The sequence below is a fragment of the Peromyscus californicus genome, unplaced genomic scaffold, assembly GCF_007827085.1.
Source record: "Peromyscus californicus insignis strain IS unplaced genomic scaffold, ASM782708v3 Scaffold_15__1_contigs__length_86483966, whole genome shotgun sequence".
In the NCBI taxonomy this organism is placed as follows: Eukaryota; Metazoa; Chordata; class Mammalia; order Rodentia; family Cricetidae; genus Peromyscus; species Peromyscus californicus.
Window position 1 is genome coordinate 1680669 of NW_026294447.1, and position 24941 is coordinate 1705609.

The window sequence follows — 24941 nt, forward strand, 5'->3', positions numbered from 1 at the left end:
TTCAGTATCAGCTTAAAAACAAAACAGACAAACAAATAAAAGCCTGAAACGAAGCCAGTGGAGCCGAGATACCATAAGTTAGTACTAGAGTTTGTCTGAGAATAGAAAAGAATACTTAGAAAAATAGCAAACACAATAATTATTATATTAATCTTTGTTTTCCAAGGCCAGCTAGTCTTAGCCTAAAATTTAACAAGAGGCTGATCCTAGGAAAGACTGTTGATTTGCTCATCCTCAGCAACATATCTGTGGTGATATTTTATTTGTGCACCCCAATAAAACTTATCTGGGGATCAGAGAACAGAGCCAGCCACCAAATTAGACATAGAGGTCAGGAGTGGTGGCACATACCTTTAATCCCAGCACTTGAGATCTCATGTCTTTGCTACCAAGTATTTGGGAAGCACACATGCCTTCAATCCCAGCACTAGGAAGGCAGTAAGATGGCAGGGCACAGAAAGGTATATAAGGCGTGAGTAAACAGGAAGTCTTGCTCTGGAGGCTGAGGAGTTGGTAAGGTGAGGTTGGCTGTGGCTTGTTCTGTTTCTCTGATCTTCCATCTTTCACCCCAATATCTGGCTCAGGTTTTTTATTTTTTTATTTTTTATTTTTTATTTTTTTTGTTTTTCGAGACAGGGTTTCCCTGTGTAGCTTTGCGCCTTTCCTGGAACTCACTTGGTAGCCCAGGCTGGCCTCGAACTCACAGAGATCCGCCTGGCTCTGCCTCCCGAGTGCTGGGATTAAAGGCATGCGCCACCACCGCCCGGCAGGTTTTTTATTTTTAATTAATAAGACCATTTAGCAATTCATCTTACACACACCTTCTCCAACTGGAAACCAAGCATTCAAAGACATGAGCTTATGGGGGCCATTTATAGTCATACCACTGCACCTTGCTAGGCCATAAGATAACTTGATATTTAACCTTTAAAGGACCAGCCAAACTCTTCCAAAGTAGGCATGAGTTTTATTCTCCACCAGAAGTAGATAGGCTCTAGATCCATCATATCCTCACGAGCACTCACTTCTCCTTTGTCACACCATCCTGGTAGGTGTGAAGTGGTATGTCATCAGGATTTGAGTGACATCTCCCCAATGTCCAATTATGTTTCAAATCTTCCATTTTACTTGTTGATATTTTAATAATTTTTTGGAGAAACATATATTCAGATCCATTTTAATATTGAATTTACTTTTTATTATTGTTATGAGAGATTATTGTATGTTTTAGATACAAATTCTTTATAAGATAAATGATTTGAATATATTCACTTTCTGGGGCTGGAGAGAAATCTTGGCTTAGTGATTAAGAACACTTGTTCTTCCAGAGGATATGGGCTTTGTTGTGCAAATTCTAAAATGATCTTACAATAAAAACCCATTGCCAGATATTGGTGTAAATGCTGAAAGATCAGAGAGACAAAAGAACAAGCCACATCTTACCTCTAGGACTCCTCAGCCTGAAAAAGCTTTCTAGCCGAAAGGGGTTCCTCAGCTGAAAAGCTTTAGTTCCTGTTTCCTCATGCCTTGTATACCTTTCTCTGGCCAGCCATCACTTCCTGGGATTAAAGGCATGTGTGCTTCCCAAGCAAAGGCATGAGGTATCAGGTGCTGGGATTAAAGGTGTGTGATTCCCAAGTACTGGGATTAAAGGTGTGTGCCACCACTGCCTGGCTCTGTTTCTCTCCTAGACTGAGTCAATCTCATGTAGTCCAGGGTGGCTTTGAACTCATAGAGATCCAGATGGATCTCTGCCTCCCAAGTGCTGGGATTAAAGATGTGAGCTACCACTGTCTGGCCTCTATGTTTATTTAGTGGCTTGTTCTGTTCTCTGATCTTTAGGTGAATTTTATTAGGGTACACAATATATCACCACAGGGTTTGATTCCCAGCACCTACATGGTGGCTCACAACCATCAATAACTCCAGTTCCATGAGATCCAATGCCTTCTTCCAACCTCCAGAGGTACCAAACATGCATGTGGTGCACATACACACATGCAGGTAAAATACACATGAAGTAAAATTAATAAATCTTAAAAATTAAAAAATTACTCTCCTCCTCTGTGTTGTCTTTTAAGTTCTTGATAGTGTCATTAGAAGCAAACATTCTTGGTTTTGATAAATTTGCCATTCTCTCTTTTGGTGTCAGAGTTAAAAGCCTGTGCTGGGTGTAAGGTCATGAGGTTATAATTAAGTGTCATCCTCTAAGTTTTATGCTTTTATTTCTTAGATTTAGAGATTTGATACATTTGAGTTAATTCTGGTATATTTTTTGAGGGACAGGTTCAATAATTATTCTCATGTGGATATATAGTTTTTTGAACACAATTTTGAGGGTACTATTCTTTCCCCATGAAATTATCTTACTGCCTTTACTGGAAATCACTTAGATTCTTGATCATAACCCCTTGGTTTATCTGCCCATTATTATTTCAGTACCACAGGGCTTTGATTTGCCTTTGTAGTAGGTTTTAAAAGCAAGAAGTACAAGTCCTCAAAATTCATTTCTCACAAATTGTTGAAGATATTCTGGGTCCATGCTTCTCTGTGTTAGCATCAGATTGTAAATGCATAATTATTTGAGGACCACTGCCAACTAACCAAGTCTCTGATCTACGAACGTATATGGATTTTCACTTAGTGTTTTTTTCATTTCCTTTCAACACTGCTATGTAGCTTCAAGAGTTTTATGAATTCACATTTCATACTTGAACTTCTCCTTTGTGATAGTATTATAAATTGAATTATTTTCTCTATATCTTCAAATCCAAACTCAGAACTTGATTCCTCAGAAGTTCTTTCCTCCTCATCTGTCCTCATTGTTCTATTTAATTGCTAACGTATCCCTAGTTTATTTCCTTAAGCACACTTCTTAAAATTGGTATTTGTCTTATGATTTTATTGTTATCGCTCTTAGAGTAAAAACAGAGGATGGAGACCTTTCCTAATCACTGCTTACCCAATGCCTGGTGCACAGAATGGAGGCCTTCCCTGTTCACTATTTGACTAGTGACTGGTGCACAGATTGGAGATCTTCCCTAATCACTATTTGCCCAGCGACTGGTGCACAGAATGGAGACCTTCCCTAGTTACTATTTGCCCAGTGATTAGCACACAATGGGTACTTACAGTAAATTTTTGTGTGCAAGGGAACACATAGATTTTCTAACTAGAAAAACACATCATAAAAAACTATTAAACCTGATGAAGAAATAAGCAAATACAATGACATCATGCTTGTACATGCTTTTGGTGGACAGACCTCCATCAAGATTTACAGGTTGTGGGCCACAAGATGGTCCAGTGGCTCAGTTAACGTGCTTGCTACCAATCCTTACCATCTGAGTTCAAGTCCCAGGACCCATATGATGGAAGAAAGGAACCTATTCCCACTATTGTCCCTAGAATGCCACACACATGTACCCTCACTCATACATAGACACTAATATATAAATAAACAAAAAAAATTACAGGTTGCCAAAAAAGTATTTTGCAACTGTTTCTGGATAAGTCATTTTTAAAATGTGGCCAAAAAGTCATCCCAGCTTAAGTCCACATATTACTTGGCTGCCTTTCTTATACAACATCACCTGTCAGTCTTTGGAAGAGCTGCACCTATATGTCTCTAAGAGATATCACTTCACAAGAGACAGAGCAGCCCTTGGCATGTCTAGACGTAAATGGTGGAACACTGACTATGATCATGGACCTATTCATATCACACATTTGAAACCATGCTGAATTTAATATTTAAATATAGCTCTAGAATTTTATCTGTGAACCGCTATAGCCCCTATAGCCAGCCTTAGCGCTTGATATTCTTTTTGTGGATATCTTTTTTCTATTTAAATAATTTTTTCATGTATTTTACATACCAACTGAAGTTTCCCCTCCCTCCTCTCCTCCCTTTCCCCTCTTTCTATTTATCCCCTCCCAACCCACTCCTCCTTTGTCTCCATTCAGAAAAGGGCAGGCTTCCCATGGGCTTGAACAAACCATGGCACATAAAGTTGAGGCAGGACCAGCTCCTCCCCCTGCATCAAGGCTGGGCGAGGTAATCTAGCATGGGGAACAGGTTCCCAAAAGCCAGCTCGTGGGCCTGGGACAAAAGCCAGCTAAGTACCAGGGACAGGTCCTGATCTCACTGCTAGGAGCCTTACAAGGAGACCAAGCTACACAACTGTCACACACATGCAGAGGGCCTAAGTCAGTCCCATGCAGGCTCCATTACTGTTGGTCCAGAGTTGGTGAGCTCCCATGAGCTCAGGTCAATTGTCTCTGTGGGTCACCTGTCATGATAACCCTGGCTCGTACAATCATTGTTCCCTTTCTTCAGCAAGACTCCTGAAGCTCATTCCAGTGCTTGGCTGTGGATCTCTGAATCTGCTTCCATGAATGACTGGATAGAGTATCTCTGATGACAATTAGGGTCATCACTAATCTGATTACAGTAGATGGCCAGTTCAAGCACCCTCTCTACTATTGCTAGGAGTCTTAGCTGGGGTCATCCTTTTGGATTCCTGGAGGTTTCTCTGGAGCCAGGTTTCTCCCTAACTGTGATGACCCACAGAAGCTCTCTAGTGAGACCTTACCCAAGGTCATAGACTCTAAGCTTGCTTTACCCAGCAGGGCATCAATGTTCATTGTGGGAGGCCAGCTCCCACCTTTTCAAGGGTTCTTAGGAGGAGGAGAGAGGGATAAGAAAATATGAGATAGAAAGATAGGGAAGAGGAGAAAGACAGAAACACAGGATAGCTTTAGAAGGACCTGGGTCAATACCTGATGGCCTTTTTTCATTTATTCAAAAGGACTTTTTATAACAATGCCAAAGGGTGGGGCAAAAGACCTCCCCATTGCTAGATCAAAGCTCACCACACAGCCAAGTGCAGACCCTTCCAAATACCTGGTAACCATGTCCATGGTCAAATCATCCCTTTATGCAGCCCTGCTGGGTAAAGGGAGCTCAGATTCTCGGACCCTGAATAAGTTCTCACTAGGAAACCTCTGTGGGTCTCTACAGCTCTGCCTTCTTAATATTTTAAAGGGCCCTTCAGACCCCTCAGATAGACTGTGTCTTGTAGATGTAATAGTCTTATTAAAAAAGGAACACAGAGTCACATGCAGAGTTAAAAGCCTAAGAGGTCAGAGCAGCAGCTAAGAGCTGATACTAAAAACCCTTTCTTACCCTTCACTGCTGCTGCCATCCTTCCCCTGAGAAAGAGGCCTACTTCCTGTGTATCTGTCTTTTTATTGACTTTCTGTTCGGCCTTCTCATTGGTTGTAAACCCAACCACATGACCTCCTCATCACTGCCTGTCTATACAGACCTTTAGGTCTCTGTGGTTGGCATTGAGATTAAAGGCATGTGTCTCCATGCTGGTGGTGTCCTTGAACACACAGAGATCTGCCTGTCATGTGATCGGGATTAAGGGCGTGTGCTACCACTGCCAGACTTCTGTTATGGCTTGCTATTAGCTCTGATTCCCAGGTAACTTTATTTATTAACATACAAATAAAATCACATTTCAGCACAAATAAAATATCACCATATTTCCCCCTTTCTATTTTAATAAAAGAAAAAAGGAAAAAAAGTTATAACTAATAAAAGAAAAATTATATACAAAAGTACAATAACTATATACCATATATACAAGCAATAAATACCTAAACAATGTCTAGTCCATTTGCATTTGACAAATTCAGAGAAAGCAATTCCATTATCTATCCTATTTTGGTAAGTCCAAAATGTACCTGATTTACTATCTATCCTAACTTACATTACTAACAGAACTATCTTATAACGTCTTTCAAATTTATACACTTACACCTCTTTAGTGAGTTTCTTTTCTGAGATTCTTAACAAGGAAAACTATAACTATCTAATCTTTAACTAACTATAACTATCTAATCTTCAAATCCCCCAGAGACCCAAGAAGGAAATAATATTTCCTAACAAAAATAAAAACAGTAAGTGCACGCAAGCAGCTTCCAAAAAAAATGTGAGTTGACAGAAACAGCCAGCTGCCTGGACAGTCACCTGAGGTTTTTCTGCTGTGGATGATTGATTGATAAAAAAAGCTGATTGGCCAGTAGCCAGGCAGGAAGTATAGGCAGGACAAGGAGAGAGGAGAATTCTGGGAAGTGGAAGGCTGAGGCAGAGAGATACTGCCAGCTGCCACGATGAGAAGTAGATGTTAAGATACCAGTAAGCCACGAGCTACATGGCAACTTATAGATTAATAGAAATGGGTTAAGATATAAGAACAGTTAGCAAGAAGCCTGCCACGGCCATATAGTTTGTAAGCAATATAAGTCTCTGTGTGTTTACTCAGTTGGGTCTGAGCGGCTGTGGGACTGGTGGGTGAGAGAGATTTGTCCTGACCGTGGGCCAGGCAGGACTAGAGAAAACTTCAGCTACAGTGTCTGTCTTAGGTCATCTTCTTCACTAATCAGCCTTACCCATCATGGAGATACTTTCTGTTAAGTGTACTCTGTCTTACGTTGGCATCTAGCAAGAAGGACTTATGCATCTCTGACTACCAGCCTCTGGCAGTGGAAAGCACAGAGCTTAACTCTATGCATCTCTAAATCAGGCCCCCACTAAGAGCTTGCAAGTAGCTGGAACAATCACTGCAATCCCTATGGCTGCCACACACCTCAGTAAAGGGGTAGAGGATGACCAAGATGGAATGTCCCTTTTTGAATGGGTCTAAGATGTCTATAGCAGCCTCAGCTGCACCAAGCCCTATTTTAAATCAATAAACTCTTGATGCAACTGCATCAAATAAATCAATAAACTCCTGATGCAACTGCATCAAACCTGAAGTCTCCCTTAGCTTCACCAAACCATGATTCATTAATATCAACAGGTTAACAATTCTAGCATGAATCTTACTATACATATTTACAATTCTTACAAACTTACATCCAAAAGCAAACTCTCAATAGGTCTATTTACATTTTATAAACTTTAGCAAACATTCAAAAGTGATCTCTTAACAGAACTATTTGCATTTCTTGTTAACAAAACATAGAGTACATCAATGCAAGTTAACATTAAATCACTCAAGGCACAAGAAAAAAATTTTTTTTAAATTAAATAGACTGAGAAACATTAATTCCTCCTTTTCTTTATAATGTTTTTAGCTGCATCTTGAGCCTGGGTAGAAAAAACCCAAACTTCTCCATTTTTTCTCAAACAGTTCCATTTTTTTCCACAAAACAGTTCATGAATCACCACAGTTAATAAAGCATATAGTCATACACAAAACAGTTCATATGTCATCACAGCTGACAGAGTATATAGGTGAAATAAAAATTTTCCCATTTCTGAGGTTTGCAAAAGTTCAAAAAATCAGTTCTTTTTTTTTTCCAAGATAGGACTTCTCTGTGTAGTTTTGGTACCTGTCCTAGGTCTTGCTCTGTAGACCAGGCTGTCCGCCAACTCACAGAGATCTGCCTGGCTCTGCTTCCTGAGTGCTGGGATTAAAGGCATGCATCACTGCTGCCCAGCTCAAAAAGTCAGTTCTAATACCAGTCCCAAAGTTCAATTGACAGCCAAAGTTTAGGGCCTGGCTTATCATCCACCCTGAAGTCTTTATATAACAAACAGTCCAAGTCATAATAACTCTTAGGCTAACAGTCCCAAGTATGAGGGGTCCTAGTGCCAAAATATATTGCAGTTCCCCTGAATGCAACAACTCAACTCAGTTCAAGCAGGTGCCTCTGAAGACTCAGTCTCAGCCACAGAGACACTTTCAGTTAGCTTTCCCCTAGGCAAAAACTGCTCCAAGGCAAAAGCTGCTAGCTGGTTGGGGAAGACCTCTTCATACAGCCTGCATGAACTGCCAGCAAACAAACTGTGCAGCTTTTTTACCATCCCAGTCTGTCTGCACCTCCCATCTCCTGGCCTGCCTACCTAGAGTGTCTGGTGTCCTGAGGCCCTGAGGGCTCTCTTGAGCCTCATGCTGCATGGATGAATGCTGCTTAGCTGCTACAAGCTACCATTCTCAAAGAGCACCTCTGGGTCTGGGAGGAAACTCAGCTGCACTCAGTCACATCCTATAGCCAGGCTCCATTACCTGCATTGCTGAGGGTCTTTCCTGAACTTCCTGCCCTGCTTGCACAGCCACATGGCTGTCTCTAAGAGCTTGGGCTGCTCTAGGTTCCAGTGTCCCTGCCACTCAGCCTGGAGCATGGCTTTGCATCACCTCAGCATTTCTCACCACCATTCCATGCAGGAGCATGTCTCAGCTGCCCATCCAGCTGCTGCCTTTCCCATGGCATCTCTGCTGGGCACTCAACAAAAATCTAACCTCTCTGCTGCACTCTAAGCTGCCGCTGTCACTGCCTGCCATTTGCCTCTTTCTTGGCATGGCATCTCTGCTTGGCTCCTCACTGTGGCTTCCTCTCAGCAGAAAGCTTGCCGACCTTTGTTGCTCTTGCTGTCTCTTGGTGTCTGCTGTCTAGTAAGCTATGACACCCCATGGATCTCAGCCGCAGATATCTGGTTGGGCAGTCACGCTCTTCTGCTGCTGCTTTCTGAAGCTGGCAATCTCTGAAGTGGCTTTTTTTGCTCTCAGACTGCTATTGTTGGTGGCGTCTGGAGCCTCTGAAGCCACTCGGACTGCTAAGTTCACAGTGGGTGCTAGGTCCTGGATGCTGCTTTGTGCGTCCCAGGTCCTACTTGGCAAAAACTGCTCTTACCCTAAGTGACTTTCTTATTAAACCTTCACCACATCCCTAGACCTAAAGCTTATTTTACTCCAATATGCCTAAGTCTACATATCTCAAACTAAACTTCACCAAACTTTTTTACTTTAGAGAGAAACAGAGAAATGTACACAGAGACAGAGACACAGAGAGATACTTGCTGTAGCCTAACTTTACTTTGCTTTATATTTACAATTTTACTCCCAAATAATAGAATACCACTGCCCAACCTTTAATTTATAACTGGACATGTCCAACTGCTTCCACAGTGACCCATTTTCTCCCTTACTTATCTCCTCTGTACCCAAGTCCCAAGTTCTGGTGCCATCTATGGGAGGCCAGCTCCCACCTTTTCAAGGGTTCTTATGAGAAAGAGAGAGGGATAAGAAAATATTAGGTGGAATGAGAGACCTAGTTGACAAGAAGAAAGACAGAAACACAGGATAACTTTGAGGGGACCTGGGTCATTACCCAACTGCTTTTTCCATTTATTCAAAAGGGCTTTTATAACAATGCCAAGGGGCAAGGCAAAAGACTTCTCCCTTGCTAGATCAAGCACAGCTTAGTAACCATGCTCGTGGTCAAATCATCACCTTATGCAGCCCTGCTGGGTAAAGCAAGCTCAGATTCTTGGACCCTGAGTAAGTTCTCACTAGGAAACCTCTGTGGGTCTCTACAGTTCATGAGGGAGATCAGTCTGTAATCCTCTTTCTTTGTTGCATCTTTATGTAGTTTGGGTATCAGGGTAACTGTAGCCTCATAAAAAGAATTTGGCAATGCTCATTTTGTTTCTATTGTGTGGAACAATTAGAGTAGTATTGGTCTTAGCTTTTTTTTGAAATTCTGGTAGAATTCTGTGCTGAAACCATCTGGCCCTGGGCTTTTTTTTTGGGGGGGGAAGACTTTTAATGACTCCTTCTATTTCACTAGGGGTAATAGGTCTATTTAAATTATTTATCTGGTCTTGATTTGATTTTGGTATATGGTACCTATTAGGAAAATTATCCATTTCTTTTAGATTTTCCAATTTTGTGGAATACAGATTTTTGAAATATGACCTGATGATTCTTTGAATTTCTTCAGTGTCTGTTGTTATATCCCCCTTCTCATTTTTGATTTTGTTAATTTGGATATTCTCTCTCTACCTTTTGGTTAGTTTGAATAAGGGTTTGTCTATCTTGTTGGTTTTCTCAAAGAACCAATTCTTTGTTTCATTGATTTTTTTTGTATTGTTTTCTTTGTTTCTATTTTATTGACTTCCTTGTTTCCTGCCATCTACTCCTGCTGGGTGAGTTTGGAGCCCCACAAAGGTTTCCTAGTGAGATCTGAGCTTGCTTTACCCAGCAGAGCTGCATTAGAGGATTGCTTGGCCATGTGCATAGTTACTAGCTGATTAGAAGGGTCTACACTTGGTTGAGCTCGGAGGAGGTCTTTTGTTCCATCCCTTGGCATTCCTATAAAGAGCCCTTTAGAAGGGCTAGGAGGGGCTGGTAGACAATGATCCAGGCCCTTCCAAGGCTATCCTGTGTTTCTATCTGTTTCTCTCCCCTCTATCCTTCTATCTGATAGCTCTTATTTCTCTCTCCTCAAGAGTACCCTGTAGTAAGATGTGGGAACTTGTCACCCAGGTGGGCTCCCACAGGTGAGTTTGCTTCTTTTTGTTTTAGAGCTTTCAGGTGTTTTGTTAAGTTGCTAGTGTGAGATTTCTCCAAATTCTTTATGTAGGCACTTAGTGCTATGGACTTTCCTCTTAGCACTGCTTTCATAATGTCCCGTAAGTTTGGGTATGTTGTGCATTCATTTTCACTGAATTCTAGGAAGTCTTTAATTTCTTTCATATTTCTTCATTGATACAGTGGTGATTCAGTTGAGAGTTGTTCAGTTTCCATAGTTTATAGACTTTCTGTAGTTTGTGTTGTTGAATTCTAACTTTAACCCATGGTGATATGATATGATACATGGGATTATTCCATTTTTTTTTGTATCTGTTGATATTTGCTTTGTGGCCTAGTGTATATGGTCAACTTTAGAGAAGGTTCCATGAGGTGCTGAGAAGAAGGTGTATTCTTTTTATGTTTGGGTGGAATGTTCTACAGGTGTCTGTTAAGTCTATTTCAGTCCTAATACCTATTAGTTCCCTTATTTCTCTGTTAAGTTTCTGTCCAGTGGTGAGAGTGGGGTGTTGAAGTCTCCCACTATTAATGTGTGGGGTTTGATGTGTGAGTTAAGCTTTAGTAAAGTTTCTTTTACAAATGTGGGTGCCCTTGTATTTGGGGCATAAATGTTCAGAACTGAGACTTCATTTTGATGGATTTTTCCTGTGATAAATATGAAATGTCCTTCTTCATTTCTTTTAATTAATTTTACTTTGAAGTCTATTTTGTTAGATATTAGGATAGCTACACCAGCTTGCTTCTTAGGCCGATTTGACTGGAAAATCTTTTCCCAACCCTCTACTCTGAGGTAATGTCTGTCTTTGAAGTTGAGGTGTGTTTCTTGTATGCAGTAGAAGGATGGATCCTGTTTTTGTATCCATTCTGTTAGCCTGTGTCTTTTTTTTGAAACAGGTTTTCTCTGTGTAGCTTAGGAGTCTGTCCTGGAGCTTTCTTTGTAGAGCAGGTTAGCCTTGAACTCATAGAGATGAGTGCTGGGATTAAAGGCATACACCACCACTGCCCAGCTAGTCTGTGTCTTTTTATAGGCAAATTGAGTCCATTGATATTAAGAGATATCAATGACCCATGATTGTTAATTCTTGGGGTTTTTTTTGGGGGGGGAGTTGTTGGTGGTGGTGGTGGTAGTGTGTGTGTGTGTGTTTCCCTTCTTTGTGTTTTGCTGGTGTGAGATTATTTATTGCCTGTGTTTTTGTGGGTGCAGCTAACTTCCTTGACTTGGAGTTTTCCTTCTAGTGCTTTCTGTAGGGCTGGATTTGTGCATAGGTATTGCTTAAATCTGGTTTTGTCGTGGAATATCTTGTTTGATTGAAAGTTTTGCTGTGTATAGTAGTCTGAGCTGGCTTCTGTAGTCTCTTAGTGTCTTCAAAAATATCTGTCCAGGACCGCCTGGCTTTTAGAGTCTCCACTGAGTATGTGGATGTCTCATTCATTCAATATTTGATTAAAAAAATCACTTATTGAGGAGTGATGCACACACAGAAGAATTGTGAGAATACAATTATGATTCTTGGCTAGAGAGACTCACTCACAACCCTCAAAGTCAAGACTCAAAGTTATTTCCCTACAAAAATAGATCAGTTTATATTAGTCATGGAACTAAAGAGTTGCTGTTTAATAACGACCTCTTAGGTATCAGAGCTGTATGTGTCCTTGTGTCTGTTTTTGAGTGGATTTTTAAAATGTATACATTTAGATTCTAGTACTTCTAGTTCAAAGTAATATGAATGATTTGATTGTATTTTCAATTAATCAAACATTCTGAAATCTTTCTGTCTACTCTGAACTTCATGAATGAATTTTAAAAAAATATTTATTTTTATGTGTGTGCCTTCTTATCAGTATGTGTATCTCATGCATGCCGGTGCCATGGAGACTAAAAGAGGGCATCAGATCTCCTTGAAACTGGAGTTGTAGGCAACTGCCAGTCACCTGGGTATGGGTGTGGGGAACTGAACCCAGGTCCTCTCATCTCCTTGTACTTTCTGCACTTAGATTCATGCAACTCCGAATTATCCTCAAGTCACTTGACAGATTTTGTTAAGAAAAATATTCCATGTCCTCAGAATACACACCACTACTTCACTAAGCTAGAACTTTTGAGCACATTCTGAGAATTTCAAGAAAAAGAAAATATAGGTTTTTATTATGAATTCACTGCTGTTTTATTTGTGATTTACAGAAGTGGGACTGAGGTTAGATGGTGGGGCCAAAGTGGAAAAAAGCAGCTTTGTAGTGAACTTTGCAGAGAGGCTGGCGGGATTTCTTGTTCCCACAGACGAGATCAGTTTTAGTGCTGAGAGGAGCACAGGTCAGGAAGGGCAAGTATAAATCAGTCACCAGCTGTACACACTTGGGCACCTTCAGATTTTATTATTAGAAAGTTTAATAAGACCAACTGATTTGAAAAAGTTAATGCTAGCTGGATGTGATGGCACGTGCCTTTAATCCCAACACTTGGGTGGTAGAGTTAGGAGGACCTATGAGTTCAAGGTCAGCCTAGTCTACAGAGCAAGTTCCAGGAAAACCAGGGATACACAGAGAAACCCTGTCTCAAAACAACAACGAAACAAATAAACAAACAAAACAAAAATGAGGAAAAAAGAAAAGAAACAATATCTTATCCAGGTTAATTAGGGAATATGACTGAATTTTCCCTAAAATGAACCATGAAAGCATACAGGCAGGAGACCTAAACTACTCTACATCTGGAGGGATTGTGTGCTTTTATTTCTAAGTCCCAAATGTCTCATGATTCCTGGCACACAGAAGTCTTCTAATCATAATGAAAGAGAAAAGATGCTTTTCTGAAAACTTGGGAACCTTCAGCAAGAGCTATACGTGATCCTAAGTGTTGGGGACAGTTTCAAGTGGAAATAAGCATGCTGTTTTGAAGGATTCAGCTAATAAAGGAGTCCTGGTGACACAGTGCTTGGGCTGATACTGATTTCCATCCCGTGTGTGAGATGAATCGATGTTCTAGATGCATTGACGGTCCTGAGTTGTTTAGTGTGGGGCAGTCTCTTCCATACCTGAGAACAAAGTCCCTCTTTTCTTATGTGATTTGCCTGATTTTCACCTGCTCTGATGATGTCAGACATGAGGAGTTCAATGCCAAGACCTACAGCTGATGCTTGAAAATGCCAGAATTTCATGAAATAAAAACACAAACCTTCCAAGATAAGGCCCTTCCCAAGTTAGAGGCACAGCTCACAGAGGCAGGCTGCTTTCCTCCTGATCAAAACATTAGCTGTTATGAAGAGGGGAATAAGAGAGAGAGCCGCTAGGGCTGCAGCATTTAGATGATTGGTTCCTAAAGTGCCACAGGAGTTAGGTTGAGAGAAGGAAATGGGGAGAAAATGATGAAGTGTGGCGGAAGAAGGAATTGCTTACTGCTGTGGTCTTGGTGTTTGTGTCCTAACATTCAGATGATGAAAGTAGTCCTTAGAATGATGGCAGTCAAAGAGGCATAGGTGGTGATTAGGTCATCAAAGTGGAGCCCTCATGAGGAAGATTAAGGACCTTAAAAAGGAGAGCCAAAGAGACCCTTCATCTCTTCAACCACGGGAGGATACATTGAGAGGTACCATTTACCAACTGCAGAATGAGTTCTGATCAGATTCTAAATCTACTATTCACTGGATTGTGGACTTCTCAGATTCCAGAAGTGTGAGCATTGAGTTTCTGTAAGCTGCCCTGTCTATGGCATTTTACTAGAGTATCCTAAACAGATTCATAGACATACTTACTTTTAATCCAGGTGAGTACGATTCTTTCTTTTTTTGAGATAGCCTTACTATGTAACTCTGCCTAGCCTGTAACTCTCTATGTAGACCTGGCTGGTCTCATATTCACCTGCCTCTGCCTCCAAAACGCTGGGATTAAATGTGGGGTGGGGTGGGGGGGGGGATGGAAAAATGGCTTAGTTAAGAACACTGGCAGCTCTTATGGAGGATCTAGGTTCGATGCCCAGCACCCACATAGTGGCTCACAACTGTCTGTAACTTCAGTTCCAGTGATCCAATGCTCTCTTCCAGCCTCCGTGGGAACCAAGCATACAAACATAAATACAAACATATGGTTCACAGATATACAAACAGACAAAAAGTCATACATATAAAATAAAATACTATGTTTTTTAAAAGAAGCAGATCTTGGGACTGATAACTATTTGTATGACCCTATTCAATGTCATTTTTATTCTGATCTGTAACGCATTCTGAATATAACTGCAGTGAGAGTTTAAGTCAAAATATTTTTTTCCAGGCATGATGGTGTACACCTTTAATGCCAGCACTCAGGAGGCAGAGGCAGGTGGATCTATGTGAGTTTGAGGCCAGCCTGGTCTATGTAGGGAGTTCCACGACAGTCGGGACTGCATAGAAAGACCCTGTCTCAAAATAAAACAAAAAAATAAAATGATTTTTATAATTACTGAGCTATCAAATTCTGTTCCCTGAGGAATCCCCTTTCTACTGACTGACAGAGAGGACTTCCTCTGCTTCTCTCTTATGTGCCAGAGCTCACAAACACTTTGGAAGATGTTGAAAGGAAGCTGAGCACATTTTTCTCATTAAGTCCACTGGTATGAGAGACTTGATATTAAATAACCTTGAATAACATAAACCCAACTATTGGTCATGTAGAGACAGTGGAAGGACCATGGCCCTCACCCTTTAATGAGGGACCCAGGGCCCAGAAGCATCTCTAGGCTATCTCACCTGCTTCTTGAGAGAAGACATGTGCAAGCCCTGTAGAAAAGGTTTCCAGGGAAACCATGTAACTTCTATTCTTTCCTCCCCCCTGAATATTATTAAGCACTAAACGTGCCTGTGTGTGCCTGGGGTTCTCATTTGACATCAGAAACTGCTGGGAAAAAGTGTTTGCCTGAAACACACCCACATACCCAGAGATCATTTTTCTCCTTCCCCCAGTAAATGTCAGCTGCATACTCAGCAGGGAAGAACTAGATGACCTGGGTTCATTTGTGGAAGAAAGATAGGGGGATTGACTCCTGTTGGCTGAATTGCTCTTCTTCCTTGCTCTTAAGATGGCTAGAATGAATGCTAGTCATGCTTAGATTGAGCAGTTGTGTCTTTCCAGTTTGGTGCTATATAGTAGAGAATGTGACTATCAGAGAATATCTTTATGTTCAACTTTTGTTGTCTGAGACATGGCTTCTCTGTGTGAGACATGGTTTCTCTGTGTAAAACTGTCCTAAAACTCACTTTGTAGACCAGCTGGCCTCAAACTCACAGAGATCCACTTGCATCTGCCTCCTGAGTGCTGAGATTAAAGGTGTGCACCACCACTGCGTGACTGTGTTCAATTTTTAACATGCAGAGAAACACTGATATCCCAATAGCATAGGGATGTAAGTATATACGAATAATATCAAAGAAAACTTGGCCAAAATATTTCTGTATGTATTCATTGATAGTAAAAGATTTTTGAGATAAATGGTCTGTCCATGTCTGTGTTTCCAGTGTAGGGGGTAGGTAGATCTTGGCAGCTATGTTTCTATCCAGTGAGCCCACCTCCAGATCATAATGGAATGACCTTGAGGTAGATTCCTGACCAAGTAGAGTCAAGGTTATTTGAATTGGAATAAAATGGTGATGGAGGTAAAATTGAGAGTAAATAAGCCAGAGAGGAGCTGAGAGGCAGCCATGCTAAACTACCTACTCAGCCCCAAAGAGGAAAGCTACTGTGCAGGGAAAAAATGGAAGGGACATGCAGAGAAAGACGAGGTGGTGTGGGGGAGGGGCAATGAGCTGGGGACAAAGTTTGGAAAGGGTTTTGAGGGATTCTGGTTTCTATTTCTCCACCTAGGAGCTGAGTATATTTTTGGATTGAGGGTTTTGTATGTTAGATTTATACCTAGTAGAAAGATTTTCTGGTATTTCCAGCCCTTTGTAAGGCCCCTCATTAAAACCCCCAGCTTTTCCAGAATCAGCTTTTACTCTATTTATTTTCAACTAGCCCTGGATTGTGAATTAATGCTGCCATTTCTGGTTTAAACTGGTGCTGTGGTCAATATCCATTTTATGGTTATAAAGACATCCTTCTGCACTGGTCAGGCTCTTCACACTGGGCATGGGTAGGTGACCTGGTAGGTAACCTACACAGGAATGCTCTCTATACATGTGATGGCTTCTGATGGGAATGTTCACAGGCTTTTCATAGAACTGACACAGAGCAGGCAGGGATGCCATGGAGGAGACCCAAAGCCTGTCCAGGGAGGGTCTTCTGCCAGGGTCCAGCCTTGGCTCTGGTTCAGGTCCTAAGACAGGGGAGAGATGACTCGCTGCACAGCTCCTAACAGTCTCTCACACTTAGGTGGTCTTTTGGGTCACTAGAGAGGGAACCTTTTGCAGAATCTAGCTCCGTCTATTCTTATCCCAGGGAGGCAGACAAGTCTTCTCCTTATTCTCTGTGTTCTTTCACCAACCACATTCTGCTTTGAGTATTTTCTTAATGAAAAGAGTCTAGAGTTCCAGGGTCTTCTACTCTGGGCCATTGCTGAAATATGTAGAATGTTTGTAGGCTATGGCCTTAAATTTTGGGAATAGTATGTCTTATGACACATATGAGGCTATAGATTTCACATAAGGAAACTGCATTTATTTTTTAAAGCAACTGAGGGAAAATTTGAGTCCATAGTGAAAGAGATTTTTTTCTTTTAGTAATCCTGATGTAGGGTGTTTAACTTCAATTCAGTGTACCATAAGCTGTGTCTATGCTGATATCTAGCAAACCCTGGTCACACACTAAGGCCACCTAAATTGTGCTAGTGTGGGTAGGAACATGATTGCAAAAGCAATCTAAGTTCTGGTCTTGTACCCCATGCCTCCTCCCAATTATATTCAAGTAGGTCACTGTTGGCCTTAAAAAAGTGGTCATGCTTTCCTTCCTTCCTTCCTTCCTTTTCTTTTTTTTTTGATCTTAGGCAGGACCATGTTTATTCACAATGAGGGGGCATCTTCGTCATCCACATGTGCAGATGGCCAACATGTCTGAAATTGCTCATGCTTTCCAATTACCTCTCAAGTAAATCCACCTTCCTCTGCTCAGCCAAGAGGCCTAGATTTTCCCCTTTGCCTCACTCTTTTGCCCTTCAGTCGACACTCCTGACATGGCTCTCCACTGGTATTTGTTGACTCAGTTTGCACTTCAGCCTAATTACCTGTGTCTTGTCACCTCTGTCATCGCTCCAGGGTGTTGAGATCCTATTAGTACCTTAAGAGCTAATTCAAATGTCACTTTCCTTATAAAACCTTTCCTGGTCCCTTAGTCAGAGTGAACTCTTGCCGCAGTTGTATTTTCTTGACTTTTTATTTAAAGCTCAGTGCATCACAATCTATCTTGTCTTCCTGGTCTGGAGACCTGTCTGTGTATCCCTGTCCCATTACACCAGGGCAGACATCAGAACACACTGGTTTGTCACAGGTTCCCTCCTTTGGTCAGGGGTGCTGCATCTGGCCCTGCACCAGACGGTGCCTGCCTTTTGTTTATTTCCCAGTATCTTCTCGCAGGCAATGGATTAAGGTCCTCTGAGGAGAGTGGTTTTGGTCTTAGGAACCACTTCCACACAGGCTTTGGTGACACTGAACCTGTTTCAGCTATTGGTCCCAATATTCCTGTGACTTTGCACTCCATCCCTTCAATACTACCTCTAAAATTAGCCCATTGCCTGTTCTAGCTGCCTCTGAGGGATCTGTGGTGGTGTTGACCAAAATCAAAAGAAAGACAAAAGCAAAAACATATTGAACAATTCTTCAAGTGTGTAAGGTGTCTGCACGTCGCTCAGGCTGTCATTGCCTCTTTCTAATTGAAGGTTAAGGGCTGACACTTGTCAAGCGTAGTGCTCCAAGCTGGGGACCGGGAGCCCTTACATGTTTCTTGCTAGCTTACATGTGGTTTCATGCTTGCCAGTGAACTTGTGTCTGGCAAAGAGTGCATGATCACTTTATAAAACACAACCCTCTGTTTGCTTTCATCACTATTACCATCACTTGTGAGCTTGCTGGGTGCAGGATCCAGCTTTAAAGTCAAAGAAAAAGCAAACTCATGAAAGATGTGTGAGATTTTATAAGCAAGGCGGATTGTCAGCATAGGAACCCAGCACATCTTCTACACGTGGCTCCCTCCTAGGTTAGTGGCTGCAGCTGCTGTGTGATTCTGATATTTCCAGATCTGATTGACATTACCAGGCAATGACTCTGCTCTCGGTTCTATCCTATCCCTTGATTTAGTTTGTCTTTTTTTTTTTTTTTTTGAGACAGGTTTCTCTGAAGCTCTAACTGTCCTGGAACTCACTTTGTAGACCAGGCTGGCCTTGAACTCAGAGATCTGTCTGCTTCTGCCTCCTGAGTACTGGGATTAAAGGTGTGAGCCACCATTATCTGGATTATTTTGTTTTGTTTTAATCTTAAAACAATTCTTAAATATATTAGCTATTTATTAACACATGGTAAATTGTCTCCAAACTTAATGGTTTGAAAGCACAATATTATCTCACCATTTTCTTATATTATACTTTTTACCTACTTGTGGCGCTGCAGAGAGAACCCAGGGCCTCAGGCTGAGCCATTCTGCCAACCCTCTGTTTCCATGGGGTAGGACTCCATGCATGAGTTAGATGTGCCGTGATTCTAGATCTCTTAAGGCTTCCACTTGAAAATGTCCATGTCCTTACTCACTGATGTATCTGCTGGTGGAGTTTAGCCAATGGCTAGAGACCTCTTTGGATTCCTTGTCACACCAAACTTCCCACAGAGCAACTGAAGATCCCTGTCAAGCTGAGCATGTAAGAATGAGAGAGCGAGAGAATGCCCATGGGATGAAAGGCACAGGTTCTTAAAACCTCATTTGGAATGTCTCCATGTTACTTTTACCATCGTTTATTTGCCAGGAACATGTTGCAAAGCCTGGTTCAAATGTAAGGCAAGTGGATCACACAAGGCAGGAGTACCAGGAGACAGATGTCACCAAGGACCATAGGACCTGTCACCAAGGCGAGGTAGATCTTATACTTACTGCCTAAGGCACCATGGCATTGACTGAGGTCTGTATTTTTCACATATGTTGAAAACTATGTCTCTGAGTAGTGTTTAAGCACAGATTGGATGTCTCGCCTCTTCACCCTTTTTGTTTGACTTTCTTCCTTTACAGACTCTGCTCGACATCTGTAGAGTCTGGCTGTGCTGAGTGTGTTGGAAAGCTGTAGTCTTGGCTTCACCTAGGAACTTGTGGAAAATCAGACTCTTAGGATTCTTCAGGCCTCACCCCTGATGTCCCAGTTTGCTGTGATAAATACTGACCAAAATGAACCTGGGGGAGGAGAGTCTACTTGGCTGATATTAAAGTTGTTCCACACCAAAGATGCTAAGAATCTGGTAGTTGCTTGGTCCTTGAAGTGGGTGCCTCGGCAGCCCCACAGTGGTCATTTCACACCAGAGAGGTCAACAGCCTTGTAGTTGCTCAGTCCACAATGCTGGGTACCTCAACACTCCCAATTTGGGACTGAAAACCTGGAAAGTTCCTAGAGAGCTGCTGGTCAAGGATGGAAGCCTGGAAGTGCTGGTTATGATGTCAATGAAGGAATCATTCTCAGAAGCAACTAGGCATCAGGAGGGAAGGCCAAAAGAGCAAGAGGGTAAAAGGTCCTTCCACTATATCCTTTGCAAAATCTGGGCTGTGCCAGGTGTGGTGGCCCACGCCTTTAATCCCAGCACTCAGGAGGCAGAGGCAGGAGGATCTCTGAGTTCAAGGTCAGCCTGTCTACAAATCGAGTTCCAGGATAGCCAGGGAAACACAGAGAAACCTTGTTGTGAGAAAAAAAATCTGAGCTGCTACCAGAGGTGCTGCTCATATGTGGGTTGGTCTCCTGTTTAGGCGATCAGGACAATTCTTCAGATGGGGATCTCTATCCAAGTGGTTCTAGTTTGTGGCAAGTTGACATAAGGACCAGCCATCACACTGGACCTGTGCAGTGTGGGAGGTTCATGAACATGGTCTATGTTGTATAAGGAGCAACAAAGTAAAAGTAATAATGAGATCCTCCTTAATAATCTTAGACAGAGCACAAGCCATTGGCATGGCTTATCCCACACAGCAGGCAATTAAACCTGAAGGTGTATGGCTCTAGAGTAAAGCTGTGGGAAAGTGGGCTTTTCTAAATGATATTTTGTTTAGGCAACATAAACGACTCTAAAGCATTACACCATATGAAAGAAGTCGGGCACTGAAAACAATATGTTACAGGAGGATGGTGATAGGAAACACTGGACAAGCAAAACTATATTGCCTTCAGTTGTTGGTCTTAAATGATGAGAGATGTGGGAGAGATGGCTCAGCAGTTAAGAGCTCTTCCAGAGGACTTGAGTTCTTTTCCCAGAACCTACATGGTACCTTATAATCATCTGTAACTCCAGTTACAGGGGATCTAATGCTCATTCACTGGCATTGTATGCACATGATGCACAGACACACATGTAGTTAAAATACCCATACACATACACATAAAAATAAATAAATCTTTAAAAAGAAAGAGAGATATGGAAGGGGATTAACTGCAAAGAGACATGAGAGACCCTTCCAGAATGATGAAATTGTTCTTTATCCTGACCATGGTAGTGAATACATGAGCATATAGATTTATTAACACTCATCAAATTATACATTTAAAAATTAGTGAATTTCACATAGATAAATCTTCAAAATGATAAAAAAAGTTAATGAGAGTAACATTTAAAATTGATTGCAGCATCTCTATTTAATCTATGTTAGGCCTAGAACCATGAGCTAATTTACATTGATTAGAATAGTTCCTCTGAAAAGTTTGATGATATTTCAAGGATTTTTTTTATTATCTGATATTGAATGGAAGTTATTTTTGCTTTGAAGCCTTATTGGGAAGACATCAATTAGCATACTGGCACCGTCAAGGTTCTCATCTGTCAAGAGCTCCTGGAGTCACATGCCAAGGAGGAAGCCATCAAATACTGTGCTTTCTGCCATTCTTCAATTTTTCTTGAAAGAAACAATGAATCAACAGAAACAATAAATAAACAACATTTACTGAGTGATAATTTAATGCTTCACATTTGTTCTTTCATTTAATTGGTCCAGCAAATCTGTGAAGTCGGGACTGCTGTCTCTGTGCCTTACTGTCGTGTATGTGGGAGAAAACTTATTCAAGTGAAGATTGGCACTTGGTTTTGGACAGTCTAACGCCTGTGCTCACTCTCTTTACTGTCCCATCTATTCTAAACTGCCACTGCCTCCCTTCTTCAGACTCAAAAATGACTGTTCATAAATTGCTGGATCGACATGGATCTCTTCTAGGACCTTATGAGTCTCAGAATCTTTTAAATTTCTGGAGATTTACTACTTCCTGAAAGCCCATCTACTTCCCGAAAGCCCACGAATGTTTCCACTCACATTGAGCAATTAATGCCTGAGGAAGGAGCTGCTTTAAAAATGAGAGACTGTTTTCTCTAGTTTCTAGAACTGAAACTGGAGATTGAGCAGAGCCGGGTGGGGGTGGACGGTGAAGGACTTGGCACTTGTGTGGCTATGAGACTTCCTCAGGGGAAGCCCTTAGTAGCCACAGGACTGGTGGCTTTATAGAACAAGTGTTTGGTGATGATGCAAAGGAAAGGTATAGTGTGTGCTTGTGTGAGTGCATGTGAGAGTGTGCGTGTATGCGTGTGTGCGTGCGTACGTGTGTGTGTGTGTGTGTGTGTGTGTGTGTGTGTGTGTGTGTGTGTGTGTACTGAGAATTAGTGTAGACTTGGCCACCAAACACATCTGATTGCAGAAAGCACTGTTCAGCTGTAAACCGGGCAAAGGCTGGAAATGGTGGATGGTTTTCTGCCAGACAATAGGAACCTATTTTAATTTTAAAATATGACCAGAAGATTCTGGGTTTGATTGTTAGGATACTTCCTCTGCTGAGAGGAACATGGAAGCGCTGCTTTGTACCACAAAGGGACCTTGCATTCCTTGGTAAGCTACTGTCCCCCAGGACATCTGCCAAGTGCCTGACTCAGAACCACACTGAAGGAGTAATTCAAAGCAGCAGGCAGGGAGATTTACTCACTTGTGTTAGTGAGCAAATGCTTAGAAAAGAATCTGACATTCTTAAAAAGTGAAAATGATCTCTGCATCCAGATCCCTCAGTAGTTGGATGAGGTTTCTAGCACAACAATTAGGGTGTTTGGCCATCCCATCACCAGAGTAGGTCAGTTCGGGCTGTCTCTCGACCACTGCCAGCAGTCTGTTGTGTGGGTATCTTTGTGGATTTCTGTGGGCCTCTCTAGCACTTTGCTTCTTCCTATTCTCATGTGGTCTTCATTTACCATGGTCTCCTATTCCTTGTTCTCCCTCTCTGTTGTTGATCCAGCTGGGATCTCCCGCTCCCCCAAGCTCTCTTTCCCTCAACCCTCGCCTTTCATTACCGCCACTCATGTCCAGGCTGTTCATGTAGATCTCATTCCATTTCTCTGTCATTGGGTGATCCCTGTGTCTTTCTTGGGGTCCTGTTTTCCAGGTAGCCTCCCTGGTGATGTGAGTAGCAGACAAGTCATCCTTGTTTCATGTCTAGTATCTTGCTATGAGTGAGTACATACCATGTTTGTCTTTCTGAGTCTGGGTTACCTCACTCAGGATGATTTTTTCTAGATCCATCCATTTGTCTGTAAACCTCATGATGCCATTGTTTTTTTCTGCTGAGTAGTATTTCATTGTGTATATGTACCACATTTTGTTTATCCATTCTTCAGTTGAAGGGCATCTGGGTTGTTTCCATGTTCTGGCTATTACAAACAATGCTGATATGAACATAGCTGAACAAGTGCTCTTATGGTGTGGTTGAGCATTTCTTGGGTATATGCCCAAGAGTGGTATAGCTAGATCTTGGGGGAGATTGATTCCCAATTTTCTAAGAAAGCGCCATATTGATTTCCAAAGTGGTTGTACAAGCTTGCATTCCCACCAGCAGTGGAGGAGAGTTCCCCTAGCTCCACATCCTCTCCAGCATAAGTTGTCTTCAGTGTTTTTGATCTTAGCCATTCTGACAGGCGTAAGGTGGTATCTCAGAGTTGTTTTGATTTGCATTTCCCTGATGATTAGGGATGTTGAGCAGTTCCTTAAATGTCTTTCGGCCATTTGAGTTTCCTCTGTTGAGAATTCTCTGTTTAGCTCTATAGCCCATTTCTTAATTGGACTGTTGGGCATTTAGGCCCCGGGTGGATCTCTGGGAGTCCAATTAGCGAGAATGAGGAGGGTTTATTTGAGCGAGAATTGTTGAGACCAAGGTTGGATAAAGCACAGGGACAAATAGCCAAATGAATGGAAACACATGAACTATGAACCAATGGCTGAGGGGTCCCCACTGGATCAGGCCCTCTGAATGGATGAGACAGTTGATTGGCTTGATCTGTTTGGGAGGCATCCAGGCAGTGGGACCAGATCTTGTGCTCATTGCATGAGTTGGCTGTTTGAAACCTGGGGCCTATGCAGGATTGTTTGGCTCGGCCTGGGAGGAGGGGACTAGACCTACCTGGACTGAGTCTACCAGGTTGACCTCAGTCTGTGGGGAAGGCTTTGCCCTGGAGGAGATGGGAATGGGGGGGGGGTTGGGGGGAAGGTGAGGGGGACGGGAGGCGGGAGAACAAGGGAATCCGTGGCTGATATGTAGAACTGAATTGTATTGCAAAATAAATTAATAAAAAAAAAAAGAAATAAAAAAAAAAAAAAGTGAAAATGAGGCTGTTTGCACCTCCTAGGGGGACTTCAGATATGAGCTCAGCGTGACCAGGAGCAGCCCAGGTTTGCAGAGCTGAGGGGCTGCAGCAGGCAGGACATTATTGACTGAGATGGCAGCCACTGGCGGGTCCACCTTCTCTAGCGCACTGCTGTTGTTGGAGACAAACCAAAGCTAGTCTCAGTGGTAAGAGGTCACCACCAGATAGGGCTGGATAAGGAAGGAAACCTGAACGTGGCCATTTTCATGCCCCAAATTTCCAGTAATAGCTGTGATGCCACTGCTTGATAATATGGACTTCAAATTTAGTTTTCTTTTGAGAAACATTTTTCTGAGCTTTTAGTGAGGCATGATCTAAGTTAAAAGATGATTGTCATGCAGAATAATTTTTTTAAATGAAAATATTGATGCTTCTTCCTGGTTAAGAAACTCAAATTCTTCAAAATCCAAATGTAAAAGTAAATGTACAGAAAACAAAAATCATTAATAGTGTAAGCTATAGCTTCCAGCCATTTAGGATGTGGAGGCAGGAATATCACAATCTCAATACCTACCTGGGCTACAGTGAGCTCAAAGCAAGCCTGTGTAACTTATGAGGTTATATCTTGAAGTACACACATTTAAAAATGATTGGAGATAGAGCTTACTGGTAGAGCGCTTGTCTTCCATGTGTGAGGATTTAGCTTCAGTTCCTTATACCCTCAAACAAACAGTATGGTGTGTGTATGTCCTCCCAAGCGTGTTATGTGCACACACTCTTACTACCATTACATTTTTTAATC

At 41.9% G+C, this 24941-nt stretch overlaps 1 long non-coding RNA gene across 1 annotated transcript in view; it reads left to right on the top strand.

Annotated features, from left to right (window-relative positions):
• Nucleotides 1–19440, top strand: part of LOC128110648 (uncharacterized) — a 104812-nt gene extending 85372 nt beyond the window's left edge. Inside the window, exon 4 of the long non-coding RNA XR_008218264.1 lies at nt 19303–19440. This is a non-coding gene — a long non-coding RNA (uncharacterized LOC128110648). The remainder of the gene's footprint in view (nt 1–19302) is intronic.
• The last annotated feature ends 5501 nt before the right edge of the window (nt 19441–24941 follow it).